Source organism: Meriones unguiculatus, chromosome 19 (assembly GCF_030254825.1).
Source record: "Meriones unguiculatus strain TT.TT164.6M chromosome 19, Bangor_MerUng_6.1, whole genome shotgun sequence".
NCBI classification, from domain to species: Eukaryota; Metazoa; Chordata; class Mammalia; order Rodentia; family Muridae; genus Meriones; species Meriones unguiculatus.
In genome coordinates this window covers 25,517,617-25,535,441 of record NC_083366.1, presented here as the reverse complement: position 1 = coordinate 25,535,441, position 17,825 = coordinate 25,517,617, and the positions used below count along the sequence as shown (strand labels likewise).

At 40.5% G+C, this 17,825-nt stretch overlaps 1 long non-coding RNA gene across 1 annotated transcript in view; it reads left to right on the top strand.

Annotated features, from left to right (window-relative positions):
• The window catches only part of LOC132649156 (uncharacterized), a 35,429-nt gene extending 19,456 nt beyond the window's left edge, over positions 1–15,973 (top strand). The window contains exon 3 of the long non-coding RNA XR_009587582.1: positions 15,774–15,973. This is a non-coding gene — a long non-coding RNA (uncharacterized LOC132649156). The remainder of the gene's footprint in view (positions 1–15,773) is intronic.
• Positions 15,974–17,825: the final 1,852 nt, after the last annotated feature.

Genomic DNA, 17,825 nt, shown 5'->3' with positions numbered 1-17,825 from the left:
TTGGTATAAGATCTTAATTGCTTATAACTGACTGTGATTCATCGCAAGAATGACATCTCTTCACTGAGTAATCTCTGAGGGGAATGTGTAGAGATGAAAGTTGAGTGCAACGGCCGAGTACTATAAAAATTCGTGTGCACTATTTTGGATGTAAATAGAAAATAGACATCCCATGTATGGATTTTTCATTTATACAATCTAAAATATCTCAGCACATATGTAGCACTTTGGCCTCAATGCCCGTCTCACTCTTCCTCAGGATATTGGCTGGATGGCGCTAGAGGATGTTCTGAGTTCACCGTGGTATTGTTTGTAATGCAAGTTTTCACCTTTCTTCAACGGAGACCTTTTTGGAGCATAGTAAACTCTGATATATGAAAATATACAATATTCTTTTTCTTAGGGTAAACATGTTCAGGCTAGAAGTACCTTGATACTCCTCTCAGGATCTCAAATCATGACATCTGGGTTAACAGTAGGGATTGGGGGTCAGTGGTAAAATGTACAATTGTATAATTGTGTATGAGCCTAGTCTGTGTAGCAGTTTCCTTAGAAATGAAATATTTCTTCTTGGAGGGAAGAAACATAAGACTCTGGTTATCAGAGAGAGAGGTGACACATTCTATCCTGCAGGAAAAGCTCATTAATATTCAGGAAGGAAACAACTTAAAGATTACAGAAAATTCCTGAAATTCAGCTAGAAAGACAAGCTGAGCTGCCTGGGAGATGCTCAGACCACCTAACTGCCTGGAATAGACCCCTCCAACCTGTCCAACTGCCTGCCTCTTCTGCAGTGAGCTTCAGGTGCAGGGCTTTCGTGAGCTGTCATTCATGCTGGGATGGACTTTTGGTGATGCAGCTGTCTTTGAGTTATTTCTGCTCCTCCACGTAACCCCAATAAACTCTTTGGTTCATCAGTTGGACTTTGGTGCTACCCTTACTTTGTTCTTTTGTGGATTCCCTATCTGGCATGAGTACATGTTTGTCCATGACTCCCTAAGAATAGCATCACAAAGTAGTCCTCTGTTTCCCAGGTATGAAGTTTTGAGGTCATTACCAAGGCTCCCTTTGATACGTACACACACACACACACACACACACACACACACACACACATATATATACATACATATATTGTGTATATGCCTGTGTGTTCATGTTTTTGTATGTGCATATATGTTGGTATGTGTGTATGTGTGTGCAGGTACTTAAGGAGGTCAGAAGAGTCCATTTGATCTCTGGAGCTGGAGCTGGAGTTACAGGTAGTTGCAAGCTGCCTGTTGTGGGTACTGAGAACTGAACTCTGGCTGTATAGCTTTCAACTCTTGATCTATCTCTGTAGCCCCAATCTTTCTTTTTCTCTTTTCCAAATTTATGCCGTGGCATTTAAAGCCATCCTCAAACAATGCATAGGGACCCAGGTCCAGGTTCACCACTTTTGTTGGTTTGTGGATTCTCAGTTTCTTCTTGTCCCTTCCTTTTATGGCCATAGCTTACAGCTGTTCCATCTCTCTGTTTTGCTCTGCCTTGGTGAGGTCATTACCTGCAGGGTGCTTGATGCAAGTGAAATGATGACACATCTTGTCCTTCAGCAGCTTCTACTTAGTCATCCTTTGTAATTCCACCATCACTACAAGGCCTGGGTTCTTTATTTTAGCAACTTTTTTTTTTTACTAGCCTTAATCTGCTCTCAAGTCAATACCATGTTCCTTTGCTTTCATGACAAACAAACTCTTTTGTTGAAAGAATCCTCATGAAGCATGGGTCTTGGGGCACTTAAGGAAACTGGAATATTTATCTAACCTTTACATTCTGTGCGTTCAGAAGCTCTAAACTAGGCCACCCTCAAATACATAGCTTGGAAAAGTGTTTTATATGAGCTGACCCAGTTCTTAAAGCCTTTCCCTTTAAGAAGGCAGACTTTTAACTTCAGAAATATCGTGCATCACAGAGCTAATTTCAGATTACCAAGAGCAGACAAGTGTCTGTGTGGCTAACTGTGATATGAGCTGAAAACATATTTGCAGATGTTATTCCTTTCCTTTCCTGAGGGGTCAGTTATTTCCACCTGTTGGTTCATTCTCTTAAGCCAAAACATTCCCTTTAAGAGGCCCTGAGGTGTAAATGATGCATAGTCCCTCACTGAGTGAAAAGTCTATGGTCCTTTCTCCATGGAAGTCAGACAAGGAGTGGGGTATGGATTTCCTCATCAGTTTTTGTGAGAGTGAAAATTAAAGAAAAGCTCAACACCCTTAATAGTTTTGATGCAGCCCTGAGTTGTGTAGGGGTACTGGGGTGTGGTTATAAAAAGGCCTCTTTGGGGGCACGTGACAGTCCAAACTCATTATTAACTGTAAGGAAGACATGAGGACTGAAGACATCACAGTATTAGTAACTCCTCAAAAGACCTGAGGCCATGTGTAGCCCAGTTCAGCCAGTCTATGAGCTCAGATAATGAACCTGGGAGCTTAGCATGGAGAGGGCAAGGCCCGACTGTGGAACCACAGAGCTTTAGAGAGGGCTTTAAGACATCACCAGGACAGTGAAGGGACAAAGGAAGAGTTAAGGGCACTGAGTTGGACTTATGATTTCTTCAGAGTTCATTTTGTGATCTCAGAGAGGATATATTTAATGCAAGGGAGCAGGTTAAAAAAAGTAGGAGTAACTCCATGGGGGGCAGAATGTCTCTGGTGGATGAGTGCTCACTGTCACGGGAGCTGATCGTGACGGCAGGTTGATGGTACAGTCAGAAGGCCATCTGAGTCCTCAGAGTTCTGCCTCTGAGGACCTTAGCACAATCAGAACAAGTGAAAGCCATAGGATGGTTATGAGGGTGATTCATGTCACTACATTTGCATTGCTAAATTGCCATTCTGATTAAAGCTTTTCAATATTTAAACTTCAGTTGCCCGGCATCCAGAAGCAGTCTTGAGCCCACAGAGGCTGTAATGTCTGCCTGAGTTCTGGTATTTGTGATGTATTTTCATTAGTAAAAAACATGGCTCTCTACAAAGCAATTTCAAGAGCAATCACCCAGTTTGTGTATGGTATAAAGGAGTTTACGTGGTGTCAGGTGAAGAGATTAAAATTTCTTTGTAAAAGAATAGGGAACAGGCTGCCTCGTTGTTAGGAAAATCAGTTTATTGCACACAAAAGAAGCCCCATTGGGGTGGTGTCTTGGGATTTCTGTTGCTGTGACAAAACACCATAACCAAAAAGCAAGTTGTGGAGGAAAGGGTTTATTCAGCTTACACTTCCACATTGCTTTTCATCACCAAAGGAAATTGGAGGGAGGTGCTGATGCTGAGGTCATGGAGGGATGCTGCTTCATGGCTTGCTCCTCAAGGCTTGCTCAGCATGATTTCTTATAAAGTACCAGAGCATCCGCTCAGAGGTGGCTCCACCCACAATGGGTGAGGTCCTCCCCCATTGATCACTAACTTAGAAAATGCACTACAGCTGGATCTCATGGAGGTATTTCCTCAACTGAGCCTCCTTCCTCTCTGATGACTCTAGCTTGTGTCAAGCTGACAGGAAACCAGCCAGTACAGGTGGACAGCACAGTGCCCAGCACTTAGCCAGGTACGAAACACTCTTTCTCTCTGTAGGAGGCTACACACATAGGACAGAGAGGCTCATATAACAGCATGGTAATGTAAGAGAGATGAGGAGAGAGTTGCATAGATGCTTCAGTTGATTATATGCTTTCTGTTAAAAAAAGAAATCATACGATTGAGGGCCCCAGTTTGATCTCCAAACTATGTAAAAATCCAGGCATGGACCTGCAGAAATGGCTCAGTGGTTAGGAATGTTTTTGGTTCTTGCCGAGGCCTGAAATTTGCCTCCTAGTGCCCACACCCTGTGGCTCACAAATGCCTATAAATCCAGCTCCAGAAAGACACATGCATATAGCTACATATAGCCACACACACACACACACACACACACACACACACACTCATGCACACTCATACACACACACACACCACAATTAAAAATAAAACACACCTTTTAAGAAAGCCAGGCAAGGGGGAATGTGTTGGCAATCCCAGCCATGGGGAGGCAGAGACAGGTCTGCTAGCTGAATGGATGAGCCTCAGGAGAATGACATTCTCTATCTCAGAAAGATGGACAGCACCTGAGGATGATGCCCGAGACTCTCCCCTGTCTTCTGCAAGGAAAGCATGTTTCCCTCCAAACACTAACAGGCAAAAAACAAAAAGCAAAACAACAACAACAACAAAAAACAACTGTTATGGTACAAAATATTATTGTGCTATAAAGTTGAACGCACAACGTGTGCCACTTGTTTCTGTGTTGTTTTGGTGCTGGGAATACAACCCAAGAATCCAAAGCATCATAGGAACCTTTGCTACCATTGACTGACACCCCAGTTTAGTTTCAACTATTTCAATTCAGTCATTAAGTTACCAAAAGGCCTCTGATTTATTAATCACATCCATATAATATATTATATCCATGTAATAAAATATTATCATATATTATACATTATGTAGTATATTATAGATGTAATATGCTATATGATATAATATTATATATTTATGCATATATATGAGGGGGTTGGAGAAATGGCTCTCTCCATATACATACATATATATGTGTGTGTGTGTGTGTGTGTGTGTGTGTATGAATTCACACACACAGACATACACAGACACACACACATAGAGAGAGAGAGAGCATAAGACAAAGGTTTTTTGAGCAGTTATGGGGTATTCAGTAATTTAGTACTCATTTGACCTTTCTGTTGTTAAAAAAATGAGTCTTATTGTTTATCTTGATGTCTGACAAATTCAAGAAATACAGCTTAGAGTAGCCTTATTCCTGTGGCCTGCTGAAAAGTGTTGGTTATATTGTTTTTGCTGTGCAGCAGCAGCACTCACACAGATTGGGGTGCATTTCTGACACTGGCCCTCCTCTGGCCTTTGATTTATTTCTGAGACACAGACGAGACAGGTGAATAACGGACAGGTCTGAGGCAGCTAATGCAGGGTCGGTACAGTTTCAAAATGGCCTCAGATCACTACCTAAACTGTATAGAAAACAGAAACTGTCACATATCTGAAAAGTTTGCTTCCCAGATCCCAACACTCAACCCTCAGCTGACTCCTGAACTAGACCAGGACAAACACCATTTTTTTTTCCTAGTCTGCATTCTTGAGGAATTAAATGTGAAGATGTTACTGGGTCAGCTTTCCTAGAGTTTGTACAGTTGCATAAAGTACAAAGTGTACCAAATTGTCTTCATTTTGATCAAGAGAGGGTGAATAAGGCTGGAAGTGAAGATCAATGATAGGCTGCTTGCCTCACACAAGCGAGTCTCTGAGTTCCACACTGTGCTGCAAAAGATATGTGAAGATATACGTGGTTTACAAAAATACTCTTAGGGTCCTTTTTTTGTCCCAAGAAGAGTTCTGTGATTGCATTAATGTGGCCTCTGCGATTTAGCAATGATCACTTTCCTCACCAGGCAGTATTAAATCAAAGAGTTTTAAAAACATGGTCATGATATGTATGTGCCCTAAGATTTATATTGTTTCAACTAGGTTTTAAATATCACAAGGGATTTTTCTTTAACTTCTTCCAAATGAGAACACTCACAGGGGACCTGGAGCTTGCTAGCTGACTACAGCAAGCCCCAGGGGTTCCCCTTTTCCACCTCCCCAGGGCTGAGATACAGGTGCCTGTCACATGCCCAGGTTTTTATAGAGCTTCTGGTGCATGAAAGTGTGGTGTGCAGTCGTACAAGATAAGTGCTTCAGTAACTGAGTCACCTCAACCTCTTTCAGCCCCCTTTCTATTGTTAAATAATTTGTCCTCTAACATAAATATTGTTTTTCAATAAGATAGTTTTCAGTAGCATGGTCACGATTATTTTTTTTTCCCATTCAGTGAGCATATTCTTTGTAGGGAGTCATACAGCTCTGTATGGTTTCTAATCTAAATATGGTGAATGGGACAACAGAGCAGAGAAAGGGAAGGCGAGCCAGGTGCTGGAGGAAGTGAACATGGATTCAATTTCCTCTGTTATGTTTCATGACTGAGCGCCTGCATGAGTGTAGGGATGACCTTTTTAGCTTTAGACTCTGCTTTCCCTTGACTAGGTTAAACTGTCATTTTTCAGTATATCCGTTCTCATGATGTTCTGCAAATATATTCTTACTTTAAGAAAGGACTCATTTCACAATATATTTGCTTGACACAAGCCTGTGATTAGGGCACTTTGCAAAGATTTGTTCTCCCTGATTTCTTTCCCCAGTGAGCAACTAGCAATCTGGAGAATATTTAATGCAGCCATGACTCAGCTCCTCTTTTGCTGTGGTTTCTGTTCTGGGACCAGCAAGGGTTTGTGTTTTTTTTTTTTTTTTCTTCATAGAAACCAAGGAGAGTCTTGGGAAAAATGACAAGGGTAGGTGCGGTCCTCCAACTCGGAGATCTACCAGCTCACATTTCAGTTTAGGAACACTGAAAACAGTTTCACTTCCCACGATTCAGTGTTGAGTTTGAAAATTAGAATCTTGTGGGAGGAATAGCACTTTCTTATTTGCCTTCTCATCTCTGCATAGATGAACCCCAGGGTAAAATACTTCACTAAGACAGAGCTGGAGAAAATCTGTGTTTGCATTATAAACTTTGGAAAGAACGGAGCTTCTGAGTGAACAGTAAGGGTTGATAACAGAGGTCATCACTTGATTGAATGCAGTTTCCCAAAACAGTGAATCTGACTTAATTTGGCTAAAATAGAAATGCTGTTCTGAAACTTTTCAGAAATACAAATATGTTGCAAGAAGGAATCTAGCTTAACAGATCTTTTTTTTTTTTTCTCTTCATGACTTTTCCTCATATATAAAGTACAGAGGGTTTTGAAACATCCAAAATAATTGGGTGGAAACTTGACCAATCTAAGTTATGAAAGCAGGCAACTCGTAGAGGCAAAGTGTTCCATGGCTTGGTACGTCACTATAATAATTCGTGTTTATGAATTATTTTATTTCCCCAAACTCTACATTAGTATATAATTTTTAATTAAATGTATGCTACAAAATTTTAGTTAGAAGGTCTGATTGAATGCTTTTTCTCCATCTTTATTTTTAGTTAATAAGCTTTTTTTCAGAACTGGCATGAAGTTTCCTCAAAAGACTAAAATTAAAATTCCCATGTTGCTGTTACACCACTTCTGGGTATAAACCCAAAGGCTCCAAGTCAACACACCACAGAGACCCCCTTTATAGCCATGTTCATTGAGCACAATAGCAAGTTATGCAATTACCCTGGATGTCCAACAGGCAACAGGATAAAGGATACATAAACAGTGGAGTTTCATTCAGCCATGAAAAAGAAATAAATTATGCCATTTCCTGGAAAATGGTTGTAACTGAATATTAACATAAGTTAGAAGCAGAAAGAAAAATATTGCATGCATTTGTGGGTTCAGCTTTCTTATTGACACATAAACTCTTGTGTGTGTGTGTGTGTGTGTGTGTGTGTTTATATGTATGACATAAAAAGAGGAAGAAGACTAAAGGAATGGAGAAGACCATCAGACAGAGAAGCAGACACTAAAGACCAAAAAGTGGGAGGTTAGGAAGGGGTGAATATGGTCCAAGGACACTATATACTTGGAAAAAAAGATCTATATGAAACTTTACATTTTGTACAATAAACAGATGCTGCTAAAAATAAACATCTTCCAGGAGTCTGCCTGCACCAGATATCACTATTCTGGCATAGGGAGTGATCAATATCAACTGATTGGCAAGGCTTTTGAAACTATTAAAGTAACTATTGTGTCACTATAGACCTTAAGGCATTCCTAGATGCAAAGGTTTGGTTGTAAGAGTTGATGGATGTGAGTTTAGGGGTCTTTTGTATATAAAACAAATGACTGTATTTATAATGTCAACAATTAATGTAATAAACAGTGTGATGTGTGATAAATCGCCTTATTTGAGAATGACCCGATCCTCACATTGAGGCAAAGCATCACATCATACTGTGTCTCTGGATGTGATGCTACTATTTTATGGCCTTTGCAAAGGGCTTTGAGTTTCATCTTTTCTTTGAGCCTGGCATGCAAACTGGAGAGAGAAACATGTGCACAAAACCTTCTGCTTCAAACTGGCTAACCACCAGCGGTCCAAATGTCAAGTGCCGAGGAAGAGAGTTAGAGAGGAGAATCAGAATCTGTGCAAAGACCCATGGGGAGGAAATAATATTCACAAAGTTTATAGTAACTCAGTGCTTCATTCAGAATTGCAAAATGTGCCAACGTTCCAGCCTCACCTAGTCATCACCAGTCTTTGAGCAGAGAAAGTGGGTGCCCATGTCATAGACACAATGGACATAGGAGGCTGTGCATGCGCAACTGAAGCTTGCGGGTGGGAGGGTTTTGCCAACATCTAAGAGACAGAGCCTGGGCTTATTTTCAAGATTCTGTTGGTCAACCTGAGCTCTTGTTTTACCCTGCAATGATAAGCCCAAAATTTCGAAGCAACGTAGATCATCTTATAGTAACACGTCTGCAAATCTACTGTCTTAGTTTTTATTGTCCATGTGAGAAAACCCAGAGCCACTTGAGAAGAATAAACCTTAATCAAGAAATTGCTGGGGTCAGAATGTCCTATAGCCATGTGTGTGAAAACAGTGTCTTTATCAATTAGAAAAATGTAAGGGACCGGCCCACGTGGGTGACACTATTTCCAGACAGGTTAAGCCTCAACTGTCAAAGAATGCTGACTGATCATGAGCTACTGAGTAAGTAGCATCCTTTCATGGTTCCTACCTTCAAGTTCCTGCTTGGGTTCCTACCCAGACTTCCCAGAGGTGTAAACCTGAGCAGTTTCCTAGTGGGTTTTCACTAACTCTTTTGTTTTAGGCATTTGCGAGAACAGTTGGAGGAGGAAATGCAATGAAAATCATTCCATAATTTCACCTCTAAACTAATTTGATGGTCACTCTACGAGGATTTATAGCTTCTGGAACCATCTTGTCTTCATTTCATTTGCTCTTGTTTTCAGATAAGGCAGCTGTCCTGGGTCTTCTTCCTCATTGCTCTCTGCCTTCTTCCAGAAGCATCTCTAGGAGTTGGTTGTGGGGCTCATATGTTTCCCTGGCTTTTCCCTCATGTTCTCATGTTAGAGGGAGGTGATGCTTCAGAATGGGTGGTTGCATGGCTTTCATTTGTATGCTTGGAAGCAGTTAGTCATTTCCTGGATGCTGCTAAATCAGAAACAGGAGTGGCTGGCTAAGAGGCATGTTGAATTTTCATCTGTTGCTGCCCAACTCAACATCAACTGAGAAACGATGGCACCAACTGGAGTGTTTTTTTAAGTTTTGGACTGTCAATGATTTTCTTTTAAATTGTATTTTTTCCATAATGATCTCTCATTCTATTGATTGCCAGTACCTGTAATTCCAATCCTACATTTGTTTGGATAGCAATATCTGCAGTACCATATAAAACTGGCCATTGAATTAACAGCCCAAAATTATTAGATATTTCTCAGGGCATAGTCATCATAACTTTACAAAAGTTACATAATTTGCCTCTTATATGAACCCATGTTCCTTTTCTTGTTTTTTTCGTGTCTTAACTAGGAATTTGGGAACATGTTTAATAACAGAGATTTAATCTCTTTTACTCAAATTTCATATTTTGTAAGTTCAGAAATTTAATTTTGTGAATACTGACAAAAGTTCACAAAATGAATTGCTTCAAGTCCTTAATGGTAGGTTTCCTAAGAAGAATAACTAACTGGATATGGTTTTGTTTCTTTTCATTTTTAAGACTTATTTTATATTTAATTGTGTATGTGCATGTGTGAGTGCATGTATGTGTGTGTGTGTTTTCTTGTGCCTGCAGAGGACAGAAGAGGATGTTATGATGAAGTCTTGGTTCACAGGCCATGTTGTCCTGGAATTTACTATATATCCTAGGCTGGTCTTGAATTTATAGATATCCTCCTGCATCAGTCTTCCAAATGCTTACATTACAAACCAGGTCCAACTATTAGTGATTTTCTCTGAAAATTGTCTTGATGGAAAATGCATGATTTTATTCTTTTTTATTATATACTCATTTCAATTCTTTGTGGGCTAAGGAAGCATAGACCCTTAAAGATGTAAGATTATTGTTGGGATTCTCTAGTAATTCAAATCTCCCTTTAAATGGCCCATGCATTCCATTGAAAGAACGCTCACCTCTCCTTAGGTTGAGTTTAATTGCAGGGATTGTAGATGACACATTAGAACAAACTTACTCAGAAGTAATACATGACTAGACTACATACTTCCATTCCCACAGGAGTGTTTACAATGATGATTGTATACAGTAGGTTGACAGTGATGTGATTTTGATGTCATGTGCATAGTGATCTTCCAGACAAAACAGGCATACCAGTGAAGACTTAGTTAAAAATAGCTGAATTAAAAAAAAAACAACAACTGTTTAAAAAGAGAGACACTGAGGTGTTTTTGTATCAGATAATAATTAGGAATAATATATTTAATACTTTGAGCTTGCCTGATACTGAAAATTTGTAACTTGTTATATGAAGAGTTATTGACATGCTTCTTTATGACAACAGTATCTATCTATCTATCTATCTATCTATCTATCTTCTATCTATCTTCTTTCTTTCTTTCTTTCTTTCTACCATTAATTGACGTAGTACAGTTGTTTCCTAAGTATATGGCCGTCAGCCATAGTGTAGTAGAGATTTGTCCTGGTTGCCTGTAGCCTGTCTAATAGGTGTGACAATGAAATGAGAAAAACACTCCAATTATGACCAGAGATGTGGCTATGGTAACAAAGCTGTTAACATCTCTCCTAGAACTAGAAGGAGAAGATAGTCAGAATCTCACCTGAGATCCCTGTCTTCCAGTCCCTCTTGTGCCCCACCTGTACATAGTTTTGGGAGATGCCAGAGTGTCTAGAAGGTGGAGAGTTGAGGATAGGACTCTGGTGACGCAGTATGCGTGAGGTGTCACCCATGCTGATTGAGAATTTTGAGTGATACAATTTATTAAGTAGCCTCAGTAAATTGACTGGTCACTAAACTAGACTTAAGCTGGGATTGATAAGTTTCTATTGATATTTTTCCAGGAAAACTTATATACTCTCCATTCACCTATCTATCTTTTCATTCATCTATCATTAGCTTATTAATCTGTGTACCCAGAACTCTCCATTTTTCATGCTGTTGATGATCCTTTTCTTGATCTTGTCACTGATGAGCAGAAATCCCCAAATAAAAAGATTTTGCGTAGGTTATTTAGTTAAAATTGGAATCAAGGTCTCTGAATTTAATTATCCTACTTTTTATTAAGTTCAATGAAAATAATTTGAATAATCTTTTGCTCTTATAAAAAAGACAAACAAAACCTGATATTCAACAAATGACATTAGATATCAAGGTTCATAAATCCTCTATATTAAAATCTGTTCATTACAGGGAAGCAAGGTTCATTAATCAGAAACTTTACTCAAAAACATGAAAAGAAGAGCATCCTTTATCTGTTTTATGTAGTCTTTTCTTACACATTTCTAGTGTGTTTGTGCCTGTACAAGCATGTACTCATACACATGCACATGAACATATGCCATGGGGCAAATATGAAGGTTAGAGGACACATTACAGCAGTCAGTTCTTTTCTTACATGATGTGGGTTCCAAGGAACTGAACCTTCTTTTAAGTCTTGGTAGCAAGTGCTTTTCCCACTGAGCCATCTTGTTGACCCTAAACGTTTTTCTTTTCTTTTCTTCTTTCTTCTTTTCTTATTCCAGGAGGGAAGATTACTTGGCTTACACTTTCTTTTTGTAAACTAATTAATTAATTAATTAATTTTAATCACAGGCCTTTTCCTTTTCTCTTTCCGGTCCCACCATCTCCCCTCCCCTTCTCCTCAGACCACCCCTCTCCCCCCCCGCTTAAAAACCCACACCAGCACATCAAGTTGAATCAGGACTAAGCACATCTTCTTTCCCTGAGCCCAGACAAGGCAGCGCAGCTAGGGGAAAGTGATCCAAAAGCAGGCAACAGAGTCCATGTCAGAGACTTAATAGGGAACCCACATGAAGACTATGCAACCCATCAGCTGCACCTGTTTTGGGGGACTAGGTCCAGTCCATGCATGCTTTTTCGTTGGTACTGCAGTCTCTCTGAGCCCTCATGGTCCTCAGTCAGTTGATGCTCCAGTCATATCTCTTGATTGTCAATTGTCTACTTATTTATTACTGGTTATGGAGAATAATATCTTTTGACCCTATTATAATCTTCGGCTTTTTCTGTTTTCTTTAGTGTTACTTGTTTGCTTGCTCGAGACAGACTTTCACATTATATCTCAGTCTGGACTCAAAGTCTAGGTCCTCCTAAATTAGCTGCCTGAGTGCTGAGAGTACAGGGGTAGGCACGCCACCTGTCTCTAGTCTATGGTTTTTTTAAAAGACATACAAAATGCAGTAGTTCTTGCTTCTCAGGAGAAATTTTCATCATATTACTTTTGAAGGAGAGTTTGCAATTTTTCTGTTTGCTTTTTGATTAGTCACAAGAGTCAACAAATACACAGATTGCCCACGCAGCTAGATTAGATGGATGTTTCAAGTTATTAATCCAAGGATGTAAGATATTTACAAAAGGGACAAACTGCTGATAGGGACAGAAGCTCTTCGTTTCTACCCAGCTTTCAGTGGTCACAGAATTTAGACTGGAAATATTGGCATCTTCTCTGTCCATTCAAGGTAGGTATGTGTCAAAACTCAACAGTCTTATACCAAAGTTGTCCACAGTTACACATGTCCTGCTGAACCACAGAAAAACATGGGCAGTATATTTGCTGCTATTTAATGGAACACAGATAAACACAAGTCTTTCTTTTTTTCCTTTAATAAAACTGATCTTTATGTAGGGGCCAGAAAACCCTGCCTACCGTCAGCAGATCTAAATCTACTGCTTACAACATTCTGAGTGTCCTGAGAACCATTTTCTCACACTCAAGCCCTGAGTTGGAGTTGGCCTATATTTTGTTGTGGTGTCTTGGGGGAGCAAATTCATTCACGCAACTTTAAGCATCTCCCCTTCTTGAGGAAACAGACTTCAGTAGGTTATGTCTTTCAGCATTTTACAGTTTTCCTTTTTAACCTGGTTTAAAATGGAAGTTAGAAATTAAGAGAGATGAATATAAAACTTTGGTTCTGAAAAATCTAAAGGTGTTAAAAGCAAGGTGTATAGCTAGACAGCCATCTAGTGTATCAGCCTTCTCTTGAATGCCTTGGTTTTAATTTACACACTCACATTCCTGCAGCATTCAACTGTGATGGGACATATACACATATCAGAATATATTACAAATCTCCAGCTGTACTGAAATGATCATACATGTTGAAGAACTTTGAAGGAGGTTGTAACTTTAATTTATCTCTATAGAAAATTTACACCAGAATGTCCATGTGGAGACTGAAACACAGTTCCTATTCTGAATGTGGTTTCCATTTGCTGACTGGGGAGACTGGAGAGTGAGACTGTGAGTGAGGTAGGGAACCGGTTATGGTGGTATAGGCTCATGATTCTTGAAGCCCTTGGGAAAGGTAACATCTTAGTTACTTTTTGTTGCTCTGACAAATATCTGAGAACTGAGAAAGGCAGCTTGAGGAAGACAGCTGTTTTTGCTCATGTTTTCCGAAGTGATGGGCCATGGTTGGCTGGCTCCATTGTTTTTGGGTGGTGTGGTGAGCAAAACACCGTGATAGTTCGTGTGGGAGAAAGCACAGTGTCTCACCTTGTGGTATCTAGGAAGCCGAGAGAAGTAACAGGAAGGGAGCAGGACCAAGATACACTTTCGAAAGCAGGACCCAGAAAATGATCTGTAAGTCTGCATCTCTCAATAATCTATTCACACTGTGAATTCACCAGTGGGGTAAGCCATTAATTAGGTCCCAATCTTTATGATCTCATTGTCTCTGGAAACAGTTTCACAGACACACCTAGAATTATGTGCCTTGCTGACCTCCTATGCTTCCAGCATCCCATCAGGCTTAGATTAAGTTCAGACAGGTAGGTATCTTGAGACCTTTGTTTCAAAAGGCTGATATCCCAGCTTAGGTGAGGCAGGTGTCTGAGTGAGAGAATGTGTTGCTCACCACAGCTGACCTCACCTGGGCATGTCAGGGAAGCTGGCATTGCTGACAGATTCTTCATAGCAGAAGCTTTCCTGAAACAATCCAATGATCAGGAGACACTTGTAGCAGATGCTGTTTTTTTTTTTTAAGACACACACGGTATATACTCACTCATATAGACATACAACATAGGACAAACCCACTAAAATCTGTGCATCTAAAGAAACTAAACAAGAGAGAGGACACTAACTAAAATGCTCAATCCCCATCCTGAAAGGCAAAGAGGATGGACATCAGAAGAAGAAGAAAACAAGAAACAACCTAGGAACCTGCTACTGAGGGCCTCTGAAAGCCAGAAGAAGAAAACAGGAAACAAACTAGGAACCTACCACAGAGGGCCTCTGAAAGCCTCTGCCCTGCAGACTATCAAAGCAGAGGCTGAGCCTGATGGCCAACTGTCGGGCAGAGTGAATGGAATTTTATGTAAGAAGTGGGAAATAATAAGAGCTGGAGAGGACAGGAACTCCACAAGGAGAGCAACAGAACAAGAAAATTTGAACACAGGGAACTTCCCAGAGACTCATACTCCAACCAAGGACTATTCATGGAGATAACCTAGAACCCCTGCACAGATGTAGCCCATGACAGTTCAGTGTCCAAGTGGGTTACATAGTAATGGGAAGAGGGACTGCCTCTGACATGAACTGATTGGCCTGCTCTTTGATCACCTCCCCCTGAGGAGGGGAGCAGCCTTACCAGGCCACAGAAGAGGACAATGCAGCCACTCCTGATGAGACCTAATAGACTGAGATCAGAAGGAAGGAGAGGAGGACCTCCCCTATCAGTGGACTTGGGGAGTGGCATGCATGCAGAAAGGGGAGGGAGGGTGGGATTGGGAGGGGAGGAGGGAGGGGCTTATGGGGGGATACAAAATGAATAAAGTGTAATTAATAAAAAAAACATATTAAAATGATTCCTTAAAAGTTGAATTCTCCCCTACTTCTCTCTCCTTTCCTCCCTCTCTGACACCCACCCCTGAGGCATGTGCATGTTGTTTCATCCTCCTCCTCCTTATCTTTTTTTTTAAAATACAATTCACTCTTTTATCAAAGTAGCATTTTTTTTCTTTCCAATAGATTTGGGAAGATGATGAAAATATTGTGTATTAAAATCTAAGTAAGAAAAGTAAAAGACTCACCTCATCAGCTGGGATTCAGGACCTTTGTGGACTCAAAGGAGGAGCTCTATCTCTGCGTCTCAGCATGCCTTCTTTCTCCCCAAGTATCACGATACTAAAGTCACTACTTTTCTAATAGAATAGCCAGTGTTACTGAATGTATTTTGTTTAATATCATTTTCAATATTAATGAATAATGAGCAAAGTAATGCTGTTGCCAAGTCAACACAAGATCTGAGTACTTTTAGGGGTCTACCTTCAAATTTGGAATTCATGAAGAGAGTTAATATCTTTTCATTGGTGTTGAAATGTGTGTTTTTAAATTTCACTTTTGAATAGGAGGGATTCTGTGCAGTGTGGTCTTTGACAGAGTAATGTTAAAATTAAATATGTATAGGAAAAGACTAACCTTAAGCAGACCATGAAATGTTTATAAAATAAACATGTGCCTTTTGGCAGGAGAGATGCTTATAGGACCAGCCTGGACTTCCACCCCTCCTTGTCCATGATGAGCTGAAGATATGCAATAGTCCTTGTCAGTGGAACTCAGTTTCTTCCCCACATCAGGCAGTACAAGTAAAAGAGGTGCTGTCTGTAGACATGATTGTCTTCATAAAGCCCGACCCCAGGACACGGTACAGAACCAGCAGAGTCACGGAGCCTCCAGGTAAGATCAAACAGAGTGGACATACCCACCCACTTCCAGGATGTGTGTGGGCTGTGTCCAACCATATCAGATTTGAATTACTGTGTGTCCATGTACCTGCTTGTCCTCTGGTGCAGACCAGAGGACAGTGTGGATGTTGTTACTCATCTTCTCTATTGAAACATAGTTTCTCTCTTGCCTGAGGCTTTTTAAGGTGGATAGGCTGGCCGACCACTGAGCTGCTGGGTGCTCCTCTCTAGCACTGTGATTATAAGTGGGTCGGCCTGCCTGGTTGTATTTGTGCTTTTTCACAAAGGTTATGAGGATCAGATTCAGGTTCTCTTGCTGGCACTTTACTGTCTGAGCTATCACACATTTTAGTTCCCAGTTTGATTATGAATCTGAAGAGAAAAAAAAAATATGTCCCCTTAAAGCATGACTGAGTTTTCATTAGGGGTAGTTGAAGCCAGTCAGATTTTATCAGACTATTTGATACATACACGTAAGTGAGAACAGAGAAGCTGATGGATTTTTGCGGTCATAGAGTGGACTCAAGAAGAACAGGGCTCGAGCCTCTTTGTGCCTGTGTTTCTGGGCTCCTTCTTCCAATCTACCACCTCCTTGCTTATTGCAAATGTCAAGGAAATTCCATTAAGAGAGCTAGAGATTTCTGAGGAAGTCTGCTCAGTGGAGGTTACTAGTCCTGTTATAAGTTATGGGTCTAGAGTGGTCCATAAATCCACATGAAAAGAGACTAACTTTTCTATATGCTCCACGCCGTGGCCCTAACTGGCTATAAAACTAATTCATATCCTTATACTTATCAATTGATTAAAATAACTAGCAACTCTACAAGACTCAGGGGCTACTGGAAAAAAATGTAGGCACAGGATGGTCAGGGTTGAGAAATGCATTTGTTTTTCCTAAACTAATTATGATAAATTCAGGGAAGCAGTGGAAGAAGAAGAAGCCAGCTCCATCTCTGCTAATTCTCGCCCATTCTGCAGGCATTGGCTGTATCAGGACAAGGGATTCTTCATCTGTAAGTCTGTTAGTGAGAGACAACATAGTCTGTACGGGGAAATACTGCATGTGGGGATCACAGCCTGGTTTAGTTACCCATCTCATTGCTGTGACACAACATCTGACAAAGCAGCTTAGCGAGGGAAGAGTCATTCTGGCTCACAGTTTGAGGGTCTATAGTCTATCATGATGGAGAGACACCGGGGCAGGAACTTGAGGCACAGGATCCTTCTGCGGCTAAGAAGCAGAGAGTGATGAATGCCGGAGCTCAGTTTCTTTCTCTTTTTTGTTCAGTTCAGGTGCACAGCCCATGGAATGTTGACACCAAGGCAGGGTGAGGCTTTTCACCTCAAATAACACAGTCTAGAAACTCCCTCACAGGCATGCTCAGAAGCATATGCTCTAGGAGATTCTACATCCTGTCAAACTGACAGTATTAACCATCCCTTGTCAGATGTAGTATTTCTTCCCTTTATTTGATCTTTTCAAGCTCTGTTTTAACTCTTAGTTCCCATGAATGCTTTCCATCCCCTGGGTAATTAGTGGTGATCTTCACTAACTCTCTGGACTATGCTATGTTTGCTTTCAGTGAGTAAAATTCCAACTTCTGAAATCTTCCTAGAAAATGGAAGGTAACAATGCTGAGCTGTGTCATGATTCTCTGAAGTTGTGTTGGAGTATTTTTCTTGATTTAAATGGGAATATTGTCAGTCAAAACAACAATGAATCAATTCAATTCCCACCATATGGCCAGACTGCTATGAGCCCAAGATAAGCTTCTTTCTTGCTGAGCTGTCTGAATGGTGACACAATCTTCAACTTTTAGGTGGAAAGGTAAGAAG